At 38.9% G+C, this 13736-nt stretch overlaps 1 long non-coding RNA gene across 2 annotated transcripts in view; it reads left to right on the top strand.

Moving 5' to 3' along the window:
- Window positions 1–13464, top strand: part of LOC128853037 (uncharacterized) — a 37770-nt gene extending 24306 nt beyond the window's left edge. For both annotated transcript variants that reach the window (XR_008451256.1, XR_008451255.1), the window contains 3 exons: window positions 2231–2367; window positions 8460–8533; window positions 9894–13464. This is a non-coding gene — a long non-coding RNA (uncharacterized LOC128853037). The remainder of the gene's footprint in view (window positions 1–2230; window positions 2368–8459; window positions 8534–9893) is intronic.
- Window positions 13465–13736: the final 272 nt, after the last annotated feature.

The raw sequence follows: 13736 nt of genomic DNA, 5'->3' as shown, positions 1-13736 counted from the left end.
ACTCTATGTTTGTAGTTTCTGGGCTGCACCTCAGCTGCTACTTTCATGGAAAGTAAATATGCAAATGTGAGGTATGTCTCACTGATGAGTGCCAAGTATTATAAGAGCAGTATTTTAGAGAAGTAGTAAATTTAAGTTGACATTTCTTTGAACGAGAATGAATATTATACGGCTGTGTAGTGCAGAAAATGCTGTATTTATTGTTGAGTGGGAGGCAAAGGAAGATGCTAAAGCAATTCGGATGTAGTGGTTTCCATTAAAATCTTTATTTTCTGCATTATCAGATAATTAACGATGCTATGATGCTGTGCGACTCCCCATAGTGAGTATAATTTGGTAATAATAATTAGTTAAGGAATTAAACTGTTCAGTGTCAATGCCAGCACAATAAAATGAGGGAATGAGAAGTTTAATGTGTGCAACCAGTAAACTGTCAGGTCTTAAATTAAACAGCATAACTCTGACTGATGTGAGTCTGAACTTTTCAGTGGTATATACAAAATAGCATACAACTTCATGTAATTTTTTTGTATGTACCAATTTCAGTGTAATTTCAGCAGCTATGGCTTTGGGAAATGCTGGGATTGAAGATGGGTGATGTGATCCTCTGTGGGGCCTCCAATGCACTGTTCAAGCCGTTGACACATTAATGTGAAATTCAATGATCTTATCATGCTGTTATTACCAAACTGGGCTGTTCAGAAGCTTAACTGCTTGTCACAGTCATCCCGTACCAGGACAAGGTTCTCCATCAGTGACAAACCTGCTTGTTTTCTGGAGCAGTAGTAGCTTATTTAAAAGCTGTGCTTCAATAGAAAAACAATTTTAAATGACGCATATATGTAGTTTTGGTTTTTTGTTTTGCTTTGATTCATCTGTTCCAAATAGAGTGACCAGTTTTACATTTGAGTTTATTAGTGATAACAGCTAATGCCTTCAATGCTTTCCCTCCATGAATAACAACATCACAGCTGTATGAATAACTACATTGCTTTGATGCCCAGATATGGTAGTGTCTTATAATGAATTCATTTTCCAATAAGAAAACCAATTTTAGAAAACAATAGATTTACTTATCTGTCTGTCTTCAAAGGAACTTAATTTCACAGTAATTCAATTATGTACCCACACTTATTCATTGTTAATGTTATTAGAGTAAATCTTTCTAAAATAATTGGATAACTTTAAGTGTTGCTAATGATTTTGAGTACTTTACATAGAGAATTTCTCCCTTAGCCAGTTGTTCAAATCAGTATATTAACAATATTTTCAAGTTTTCTGTTTCTTCATTTTTTTTTCCCTGTGCTTTATTTTTGTTCTCTTTTCTTAGTCATTGGACCTAGGAAGTGTCTGCTATGACTGGCGGGCTTGTGCCTACCTGATATATAACCTTTTTACTTATTTTTGTACGGTTTTGAAACGTGTGTGCTGCAACGTTACAAAAGATATACTTGGGTGCTTATTGTTCTGCTATGAATAGTATTAATCACTGTCAGTGGAGCAAATTACACTATGCAAATTAGGGCATATGCCTATTTATTTAAGATCAAAGCTTATATTTAAGTTTTAACTTAAAGTTCAGGAAGACCTATTCATGGTAATTTTTGTTTATTCACGGTAGGTATGAAAGCAATGTGTGAGCTGGGAAACAGCCTCAGTTTCTCCATTAAAGCAAATCCCTGAGATGAAGTCGTTCTGTAACACTGTCAGTGTTGATCTGAAATTCCTAACAGAAGTAATTGCTGGCATCCTATCTAGTAACCTGTGGAGTAGGTACATAAGCTGTACTTAAAATACATCCAGACTCTGTCACTGCCTTCTTCTCAACAAGAAAACCAACCAGCAAGAGCTGGCCCTTGGTACTGCTTGGGAGAGGTACGATGGTGGTGTCAAACTAGGTACCTCTGTCAGGAAAAAGGGTGATGCTGTGGGCACCAAGAACCCTTGTTATGCACAGTGGGATTAAAAGCTGAGTTGTTTGATGCTTACGCTAGTGGGATCTCTAACCTTGAGGCTTAGAAACCCCAATGCAAATAACATCTAATTTTCCAGTTTCCAGATACATTCTGCCATGTATCTCTGGTGTGTTAAAAGGTATTGGATCATGCCTTTGTGTTAGGTGAGGCACCTTAGTGATGTTGTAGAAACCTAAAGTAGCAAAGTTGTTTGTTTGAAAGATTTACTAAGTAGTGTTTTACAGGTGGTAATTTGTGTGTTGTTTGTATTGCAGTGTGTTGCTCCAGAACATGGTAAGCCTTTTCCAGGAGGAAGAAATTTGCATTCTCCTGAGGACAGAGACGTGTCCACTTTCTTCTGTGATGGTGAGCTAATCACCACCAGAAAATGGAAGAGCAAATTAAAGCAGAGGTAATAAATAAAGCTTGCACCCTATTTTTCGCCAGTTACTTTTGTTTGATTTGTTTTTTTGATAGAGTAACCCTTTACACCTGTACTACTAAAGAATTTTTTTGTTGATTGAAAGTTTTATTTAGTTCCTCCAAGTGAACTTTTTTTTTTACCAAGTCTGAGACAAGAAAAAAATCAATTGTTTTCATTCTAAGGAGGTAGTTGCTCAAAAAGAAAATGATATCATTTTCTGTGAATGAGCAGTTGGCCAGTTGTGTAATGGCCTAGTTTTTGAGAAAACGGAAAAAATACGAAATAGAAATAAGTGATATTGAAGAAGAGTTAAGATTAGGGTGAAGAAAATTAGTCTGAAAGCTGAGCCTGGGAAGTTTTGTTTTTTCCTGTTGCAATCTGTCATAAAAATCTTGACTCTAACCAGTCACTTGTCACTCAGATTTTTTATTTGTATGGACTTTGAATTCTCAAATTCCTGTTTGTAATCAACCTTTCTTTTCCCCTGTTGGAAATACCATCAAGTCACCCAAAACCTGACAGTTTTATTAGTAGTCTTAGGAAAAATGTATTATCCTAATTGTGCTATGTAAAATTCTCTAGCAATTTTTCATCAAACATCAGGTTAAAAATGAACAAAAAGCATACTGACATGGAATGGTGAAGAGAAAGGAAAGATATATTCTTTGGGAGCATCTTTCCCTTTACCATTTGCTGTAAGAAACTGAAGCTGATTTTGACTTTTCTGTGTGTGTATGATTGACATAATGTTTTGATTCCCGCTGCAGCCCTGGCCCCACTCTGAGTTCTATACCTGTGTGGGTTGGCTTGGGGAAATCCAAGGGTGATCAGAGCTTTACGGTCTGCTTTCACTCAACATTTTTAGTAGTTATATGCAGCCAGCATCGCTTGTATTGGTTATAATTTTTCTGAAAACAAATGTCCGCTGCTGTGTTTTGTCTGTCCAGTAATTACACTCCAGTTTAGAAGGTTTTATGCAGTAAAGTCTATTGAATACTGTATTACACAGGATCAGTGGTAAAATCCTTGCCCTGTTACGAGCTGATGTAGATCCTGTGACTTCAGAAGGTTTAGAGTTCCAAGACTCTGAGCTGAAAGAACACGTTTGCTTCAGGAAGTGGATGGAAGATGAGACACTGTAATTACTGTGGGATGGATCAGCTGGGCAGGCTTTTGCAAACCTTCTTCCTTTGGCTTATCCCCAGAAGAAAGACCATTGCTCTACCACCATCTGGCACTTAAACAGATTTTCCTGCCTCCGCATCTCTCCGTTTTCAATCAAGCACAAGTCATAAATGTATATCATGTAGTACAGGTCTCTATTGGTAATAGCAAGAGAGAATGTAATTGAAAGCCTTAGGCTTGCAGGGAGATCAGCAGCAGACAGCCTGTTTGTAGTGTTCCGTCACGACAGGCCTGTAGATGTACATTGTCATGCAGGATAAAATTATCATCTTGCTTTCTTGTTTCTCCTGTAAATTTACAAATGTGATTTTTTTGTTTATTTTCCCCTGTTCTATTTCTGTAAGTCTGGAAGGCGCATTTTATGAAAACAAAGTTTTAAATGAACCACAAGTAGTTGATGGGTTGATTCTAGAAGTTTTTTTGTATTTTATGGAATTTGGAATCTGAGAGTGATTATTCATCAGCCCTTTTTAGGGAAGAGGAGGCAGTTTAACATAGAAGAGAAACTCAACCTAAAAGGTTTCTATTTTTTTAGACTAAGCTTGATGCATTGGGAATTGATTTACCTTAATAAGATATAACATAGAGGCAATTCTCAGGGTCATCTCTGAAATATATGAGAACAAAACCAAACAACCAAAGTCGACAGTGAAAAGAGGTTCCTTGGAGTATTGAAAGAGGTGCTTAGTTCACCTGGTTAGAATAAGCTCTGGACTCCAACCTCTTCCTTGCTGAGTTTCAGCGTGTGGCCAAGCTGAAATAGTGTTTGGGTTTTAGTGCAGGCACACAGTCTCTGTTCCTAACGTTTCTTTCTCTGAGAAGTCGATGCTTGCTTTGAGAGAAGCAACTGGCACGTGGTGAACAAATGCGAAGACATCTCACAACTGCAGGGTTCAGTGCTGGAGAAACGAGACTTTCTGCAGGGAGCCTAGGTTTTGTGAACAACTCTTTGCAGCATTGACTCCACTATTTATCTGCTGCCAGTTAGATCCACATGTCAGTAATTACATCTCTCTGTTTAGTCTTCTTAATCCAGTTGGGGGTGTTTTTCAAAGAGTGTGGCTCCTTTGTCTGACATCTGGGTATTCAGTTTATCTGAGCTCTGAGCTGGTTGTGTAAATTGAGTGTCTCTGGTTTGGATCTGCTTTTGGATGGATAAATGCAGCCTTGGAAAGGAACTACGGATCCATGGCTTGAGTGCTGTGCCAAGCTTATTTGCTTGGTGGTGTTGGTTGGTTTTGTTGTGGGTTTTGTCTTTTGTGGTATAAGGAGGGAAGATGGGGAAAGCAGTGGAGGGCAAACAGCTAAGGAAGTCGGGGTGGGGTGGGCAATGTGTATTTTTAGGTGTTAATAGCTATTACGTGGATCTGCGGAGTGTAAGTCAGTAAATGCATTTCTGCTACCTACACAGAGTAATTACACTACTGTTTTTGATAGATACTTCAATTTCTGCCAGTATTTCCATTACTAATTACTGTTTTCGGGGATTTATAATATAGGCTGAGTCTGTATCTGGGTAATTTTATTAAAGTAGTTTTCAACAAGCTCTTTCACTGTGCAAGCATGGAAATAATATTAAATAAAAAGAAAACTCTGAACCCAGGGAAATTAATGTTTTGATACGTGATGTGAAGCTACTTCATCGCTAATACATAGTATAATTTCTGATTGGCCACTTATTGAATGTAAAGCCAATGATTTTTCAGTATCGGTAGCTTCAAAACCAGGTGTTCAAACCTTTGCAGTATTGACCTGAAAATCACAACATCTTAAATAACAAGTTTTGATGGTTTTTTCAAACTGACATTCACTAAGCTCATGCTCTTCATTAACCACTGTGAGAACTCAGTATGTATCTTTTATTATCAATATATACTGCTTGGTAAGTGAACATGCCATGAAGTTTAAGCAGCATTACCTGCTTATTACTGGCGCTTCAGATACTGAAAAGGAATGGAAAGGGAAATGCTTTCCCAGGAGTGACCTGTGGTGCGTTAATGTAAACACTGGTATCCCAACAGCATATTGTCATCCACAGTGTCCTGCAGAGGCAGTTGACCCACGGACCAGCCCTCCTCTCCCCTCCGCCCACCATCAGTAGCTGGCTGGTACTGAGCATCTTTCAGCTCTACTGTAAAAGGTGGTTTCAAGGACTTGTTGGAAACCTGACTCTGCTGGATTTCAGAGCTGAGCTTGCTGTTGGCTCTCCAGCTGCCTTCCCTTCCAGCCTGATGGGATGTTTGATGATAGGAAATGGTTGAATAGGTGAGCTGAAGCACGAGTTCTGTCTATTTTAGCTGGAGCATCCAAGGGGTGGCTTAGCCGCGACTGTGAGCACCACATTGCTCAGAAGTTGTTCAAATACAGCTCCTGGGCAACTGTCGAAATGTTGGTGTTGGTGTCACAGTATTTACAAATGTTCTTTAGGATATCAAGTATAGAAGTAAACTAACCAGATGAGTGATTTAATGAAACCGACCTCTTCTCTCTAGTGACCAATGATGGGATCCAAGGGAATGGCAGGAAGATGCACCAGGAGATGATTAGGTTGGGCATTAGGAAAAGGCTGTTCCCCCAGAGGGTGGTGGAGCACTGGAGCAGCTCCCAGGGAAGCAGTGATGGCACCGAGCCTGACAATAGTCAAGGAGCATTTGGCCAATGCCCTCAGACACACGGTGTGAGTGTTGGGGTGTCCTGTGCAGGGACAGGAGTTGGACTCAATAATCCTTGTGGGTCCCTTCCAACTCGGGTCATTCTATGATTCTAGTGATATCCTCAAGTGTTGTGTCTGGGCTTAGGCATAATCCCAGGATGCGATGGGATGTCGAGGGGCAAGGGGCACAGTGATCTGAGAAATTCCTAGCAAGGTCAGTGGAGAGCTTTGGCATTTTACATCTTCATCTGTGTTTGTATGTGATATAATCTACTACAGCGAATCTGAATTATTTCATAATCCTCATCAGCCCTGTATCTATGAACTGCTTGTAATGCCTCCTAAAGACTTTTTTTTATTCTCTAACTGAGCATAAAATCTGGGAATTTGGCTTTGATTTCAGTATAATGAATCAAAGCAAGTAGATTGCTATGAATATGTATGCAGTGCTGCTGGCCTTTTTTATTGTACGGACGCCTGAGAAGACGAAATGGATGAGCTCCAGACTTCTGCTCTTACGCATCAGCTCTTGATGAGGGAAGTTTGAGAACTTATTTTTGAGCTTTTTAGTAGTTTGCAGGTTTGTCCTCTTTTTAAAGAAGTTCTTTAAGAAAGAGAGCTCCCTAGTGATCTCTGATTTTACCGGTACACAGCTTAGCAGTATTTTTCCTTTTTCCAGATAAGGGGTTTAGTGAATTCAGCTTTCCTGCTTTAAAAACAAAGGAAACTCAAACATTCTGTTTTCTTTTAAGTCTCAAGACTTCCTAGTTTAAAAAAAAATTCAACAGAGGCACTGATATGTCTGAATTTTGGTGCCTTTCCCTTTCTCCCACTCCAATATATGAATTGCGTTCCAGGTTAAGTTAGTTAACTGTTAAGAAAGAGAATTATATTGTACATTTTACAGTCTTCAGCAGTATTTAGTGTATTTTTGTGACAGTTGTTACAGCTGACATGACTTTATCCTTATTCCATTATCTGGGTATACCTGATAAACATTTTTTGACCTATTTTTTAAATATAATTGTAGTATTTAAATTTCCCTGTATATTCTTCGTAAATGTCAACGACACTCTGTAGCTGCAAACATAGATTCTGGCAATCAAACACAGCATTTTGAATGATCTTGCAGTTTATTTTATTTTTCCCGGCAGCTTCAGGTAATTAATTTTGAAAATATGCTATTTATTTTCTCTCTCAAAGGAAAAATGAAATCAATATGATCAAAAGAATTTTTATTTTGAATTGGAAAGTAAACAAGTGTGGGCTGTACTTTTTTTTTTTTAAGTATATTGAAAGCATACAGGCTTCTTCTAGAAACCGTCAGAGAAAAGAAAAGATATTTTGGCAGTAAAATATAGTTCCATGGATTTATTGTCACGTGGAGCTCTGAATAGTCTGGTTACTTGAATGGTTTTCATTCTACTATGTCATTTTGAAGTTACCCACCCAGTTCAAACAGTTGTCATCCAAGCTTCAAAATGAACACTTGAATTTAAGGAAATGGTTTCTCTATGAAAATGTATAGCTATATTTTATGTAACTATTTATACAGTTTGAGGTTGTCCGTGTGTTCAGTTGGAAGGTTGCATTGTTAGCTGTCCCTTGTGGTCAAAAGGGCTGTGAGAACGGGTTTGGATTATGTGGTTTACAGCTTCGAGGCTGCTCAGTGCGCCTGTAGAGAGACTTAAAAGATTCGGAGGGACAAAACCAAAGCTGCATGGAAAATAGCAATAGTAAACATTCTGAAATGCTTAAAAGACCTGCTTTCGTCAGGAGAAGATGGAGGAGAGATTGTATTCCAACACATGAACTTTCCTTACAAACACAATATAAAGCTACAAAAGACTCTGCTTATTAATCCTGGGGAGAGGTTTAGGGCTTACAGAACTCCAGTCTGAACGCTATAGCTGCTGCTAATTACACCTAGGAGTAATTACACCAGCAAAGATTAAGGTAATCATACATTTCAGTGCATACAGGGCAATGGAAATACAGTGGATGCACGTAGGATGACAAAAGTTTAATGTAATGCACGTGCTCTTAGCTGGTTAATAATGATTTTGTACCTTTTTTAATACTTCATAAGTTTGTACCGTTACACGTGTCTCTAATTAACAAGTCCTCATAACATCCTAGGGAAAGACACTGGCTTAACATCCCAGGTCTGCCTCTACCTTTGGATATTGTTGGTGTGCTAATGCAGATTCTTCTATCAGTAATTCTTTTTTCTTTTTTTCAGTTCTTTACATCTCTCTCGTTGCTCTAGCTCTGCGTTTCTCAATGAAGTTGTCCAAAGCCAGTAGATCCTAAGAGGTATTAACTGTTACTGCATGATGTTGTGCTTCTACTTTTCACTTTAAGATATTGCTCTTAGGTTTTAGCTAGAAGTGATTTAAGGTTCTGATGCTGGTTTTTTCACCATGTTGCATTTTAAAATTACTTTAGCTAATTTCTATAGTGATTCCCTGCTGCTTCTAGACCCGAGTTATAAAACTCTGGCCTGCAGAGATTGATGGTACCTGCGAGGCCACGGTAAATAGTTTGCGAAGGCAAACAGTCCATAGGACCTTGTGCTTAAGAGTTTGATGATGAAAAGGCAGAGTCATTTGGGAAGAACCGGGGCTGACGGGGGGAAACATGAGGCAACATTTTTTCTCATGTTATTGAAGCCAATGTGTTTTCATTTTATGTTTCCCATGAGCTAAGAATGTTTGTGCAGTCAGTTCCTCAGATCTGGTGGTGTTTGATAAGGGGTTAAGGAATAGTAAATGGGTCACCTGCTTACCATTTCAGCTGGCTTTTAATATGTTTTCTTCTCTCTATCTCTGCTGTGGACCTAGCAAATCACTGTCTGAAACTTTTCCAGTCCTCTTGGCATGGCAGTCACAGTATACATTCTTTGATGCCCAGATTTGACAGTTCCTTGAAGGTGTTTCACTCTCCCATCTCCTTTTCAAAGATAGTCTTAATTACGCACAATAGACTTCACTTCAGTGCCAGATGGTCTTGTAGTTAAATGACGATGAGGCAACTGCTTCAGTGGGAAACACTTTTATGTGGGAGAATTTTGTTACTAGCCCAATGCCACTTGACTTCACATTCACAGAAGTTTTCTCTGGGAATGGCAGGTGTAATTTCCAGCTTTTAGGGTCTCGTTTTCATAGTTTTGCAAAGCACACTCACCCCCAGCGGGTGGGGAACAGCGAGCTTGACAGCACTGCTGCAGCATTGGGCTCAACGTGCATTGCCTGCACCAGAGGGAAGGGGAGGACAACATTGTGAACGCCTGCTTTGCCCTCCTGTTGTTGATTACAGAGGAGAATGGGAAAGCTCCACCAGCCCACACCAGCAGAACTGGAGGTGCTTCTGCCTTCTATTGCCTGGCAGGTCCAGGTCCATCTTTTCATCTGGTTTTACTATTACAATTACAATTTAAACTCTCTGTTTTACCAACATGCTAACTAAGTGAAATAAAATTTTCTAGGTTCCCACAAAAGCTATAACATCACTATTCCAAATGTATTAGTTTTGTCTGGTTTGGGGGGCAGTTTAGCATGTGTGTGAGGTCTTTATTTTTCCCTTCCTACCAGTTTACAAGAATTAATATGAAGTATTTTCCCTTTCTGTATTCTGTTAATAATTTTTGCTTCCTTTCTTACTTTTTTTTCTAAAGCTCCGGTGATGTGCTGTGAACCCCTCACACCTTATAGGAAAAGGATTTGGAGAACTTTTCCCTCCTCAAGGAGTATGGTATAGCCCAGCTGTGCTTCCCAGGCTTGTTAATAGATCTGTTTTATTGTCTTCTGTTCCACTGCCAGAGAATTTTTTCAGGCAATCTATAGTGATTGATTCTAGGGAAACAAAACACCATTTCCTTCTGTTTTCAGTCTGGAGTCACGTTGTAGCTCACTCAACAGAGGCACAAAGCAGCCAGTCAGGTTTTTTTCTCAGCAGTTCCAGAATTCCTGCACTTGTCAACAAACAGCTGTACAAAATTAACTGAAATAACTTCCAGTTTTGGTCTTCACGCCTGAAAATGATGGTTCTGAGGCTGATAGAAATGGCCTGTCTTCCTTCTGGATTTGTTATGGAACAAAAAAGCTATGCCTCAGACAGTGGGGTTTGTGTAACTTGAGTTTCGTCTTGTTTTTCTTGATGTAAGGTGCTCCAGTGCTACCTGGAATTATTTTTTTTTTCTTTTTGTGATTCTAACTGCTGGTCACAAATAACAGAACTTGTCATTGAGTATTCGATACATCATTTGCACTTTGGCTTATTTTTCCTTGCAAGTTAACATTTATGCTTTCAGCTATCAGAATATCCTGGAGAACATGAATATTCTTCTCTCCTTCTGCAAACTGTATAGAAAGCCACTGTATTTTGTCACTAATGGGAGCTGATATAAAAATATTTGCAATGACAACATACTGCTCTTATTCATACATGCCAGGTGTGTTCTGCTAGGTACTAAAATGAAAAATTGAGGTGATGGCTGCAAGAGCTGCACACTGTCTGCTAAGCAACCTCTTCCTTCGAAAGCTTTACTCTTCAATTTGTTATAACTCGTGGTGAGGTGCCACTCTGGGAGAGCTAGAATGCAGAAAATGGCTCAGTCAGTAGAATGTAGTCTTAAAAATAAACAAATTCACTAAAATCTCATTCCATAGATATTGCAAAATATGGCATTCCAGAGTCTTTCCTGTCTTCATGCTGTGATGTGAACACCTGATTATACCATCGCTGTGTAAATACGATTTCTGTTTCACAGTTGGACAGAGATACAGTAAGAGGCTATAGCCAAAGAAAAGAGAGTTTGAAGATGGCTTTCTAGTTAGCTTGACATCATTGTTATCCTCTCTAAGTCTCTGGAGGGGGTTCTGCTCTGCTTTTGCGGTGGAAAGTCTCTGATGCCCAATAAGGGCTGATGTACTGACTTGCGAAGCACTACATGGTATTTGCTAATCAAGACAATAGCTATAATAGGCTGTTATGCAAAATTATGGCAATGCCTTCTCCGTCCTCTAAGACAGAGGATTTGGGCGTATTGGGAAGTTAGACAGCATGGATGTACTGCTCTTCCTAGAAATACAGTTCCTCTTGAGGGTCTCTGAAAATGACATTCATTCAGCTCTCTTCCCGTCTGCATTCTCCATTTGTTGTGGAGAAAAGGTAAGATGAGTAAGGGCTGGAAAATGCTGCTAGGACAAATAAGCAGAATAGAGAAGAAGTGGTGATGGAGCAGCATGGCTGAAGTAAGAAACATTGAGGTTGGAGTGGCTTCCTGGGGAGAAATGAGAATTTGTGAAAGATTTATTCCATAGTGAAGCACATCCACATCCCAAAACATGGTCATCCACAAGGCATGTGAGACCTTGTAGCCTCACAAGCTAAAACTATGCTGAGCTCTCTTCTGTCAGGGTTAGATTGCTGTCTGTTACAACTAAAAAACCAGCCAAAGTGTATTCATCCTTTCATCCTGTATGCAGCCAAGTTCCAACAGTTCATCTATTCTCAGAGAAACCACCACAACTCCATCCACTGGTCCTTGGACATATGAGTGACATCCATCTATTAGTCAGGTACATCTATATAAGACTATTCAATATTATTAGTGCCATATTACATACTATGAATTACACTGATGTTATTGCAAGTGATCACTAATTATTTTCAGATCTTAGGTGAACATACATCTTAAGTGAAATCATTTTCACATTTCTTCCTGTTACCTCATAGTCTCAGGCTGTTACAGCTGAGTGAATGCAGACGATACACTGAAATAGTAACTGAATTTCCCACTCCCTGTTCATTGTGTATGTGCTTCAGGTAATATTGCTTTGGAATAAAAAAGCATGAATGTCTTTATTTTGAATTAATTGTATTAGGTCATTAAGAATCACTTAGCATGCCAAATCCAAAGAGTATTTGATACACCATAATGTCACTCACATAGTCACAGCAAGGGCTTGCTTGATGAATATCATGTCTTCATGGAACAAGAGGAGTAATGAGGGTTAGCGTGGGTCAATTTTATCCTAAATAGTTGACTTAGATTATTTGTTAAGTTCATTTTCCTTTAACAGAAGAAATATAAATCTCCAAAGAATGAGAAATGGGAGTGGCGTACTGTGTTTTCAGAGTAGTTTTAATTCTATGGGAAGATCAGCCCTATTATTTGCAGTGCAGCACATGTTCTGATGTATTTTGTGAAGGGTTTAACCCTTCAATATTTCTCTCCTTTTTTGGTTAAGATCCCTGTTGCTCCCTTTTCAAATGAATAAAAGGAAAAAAATGCCCTTGATCCGAATGTTTTTCTTTTAATAACCATGCTGTCATAATGCAATACAAAATCAGTATTGCACTAGATAAAATGAAACATTGCCATATTCCCTTTGTGGAATATTGAAATACTTTGATGTTCTGAGAGGTTTTATCCTTTGAGTTTTGTACCTGACAATTTTTTGGCAGAATTAGTGGGATTTTCCCAAAGTGCCCTGACTAAGGCAGCGTCGGTTCACAGACTGTGGTTCCACTAAGGACTTTCTTACCGGCTGCGTGTTTTTGGCTGGGTGCGGGCAGCTGACCTTTGGGTGAACTTCATGTAATTTGCTTTTCCTATTTGTTAATGATTTGAGATTTTGTAAAGGAATTGTGTGGCAGCAGAACAGGAGATGAACAATAATGTATGTCCTCATTAAAGCTTCAGTATTTCTTTCTCATCGGATTTCTCTCTGAGTGGGAAGAACTAAGCCCTTGTTCACCGGTTACTGGAACCAGAAGTGTCCTTCTGAAGCCACCAAGTGCCTACAGCATTTCTGGATTTGCTTCTGGTGAAAGGATTACACGGTGGCATTGTTTGGAGTTTAGCACAGTAGCTAGCAAGCATGCATTTGGGGTTTTTTTTCTGTTTTCCCTGATATAGCTTTTTCCCCCTTCCAGTTTGACAGAAAGTTCCTTGCTGAAATACTGGCCAAACAGCCTAGGAAAAAACAGAGATCTTTTCTATCAGTTTGCAGCCCAGTACACTCCCACACCTTTCTTTTCCCATTGAAAATTTCCCATCATAATTTTGTTGCTACCTTTGAAATTTCTTATGTAAATCAGACTAAAAGGATTTTAGAATATTATATGAAGCTTCTGGCACTTCTGCTTTTTTTCCGCCACTTTTGGAGACTCAGTATATTTGCTGACTTCTTTGGTGGTTTTTAATTTAACATCCTTTTGGGTTTGTTTACTCTTGTTTGTTCTTCTTATTCTCATGCCCTTCTTTTTTATGCTATAGCAGAAAGTGTTGGTTTTATTTTTGAGCTTATATTGATGAGATTCTATTGATCTTGCTTTTTAACATAAGCATAAATGAATCTATGCTCATCACTTATGAGTGGAGTCATTTGTTTGCTGTAAAATCATTGCTCAGATAAAATTGTAAAATTACTGGAACTGGTGTTCTTACGGTGTCTTTTTGTATTGCACGCTTTTTAAAGTGAAATTGCAGACACTGGGGAGGTTTGAATTC

Source organism: Cuculus canorus, chromosome 9 (genome assembly GCF_017976375.1).
Source record: "Cuculus canorus isolate bCucCan1 chromosome 9, bCucCan1.pri, whole genome shotgun sequence".
Classification (NCBI taxonomy): Eukaryota; Metazoa; Chordata; class Aves; order Cuculiformes; family Cuculidae; genus Cuculus; species Cuculus canorus.
This window is presented reverse-complemented; position numbering and strand designations above follow the sequence as displayed.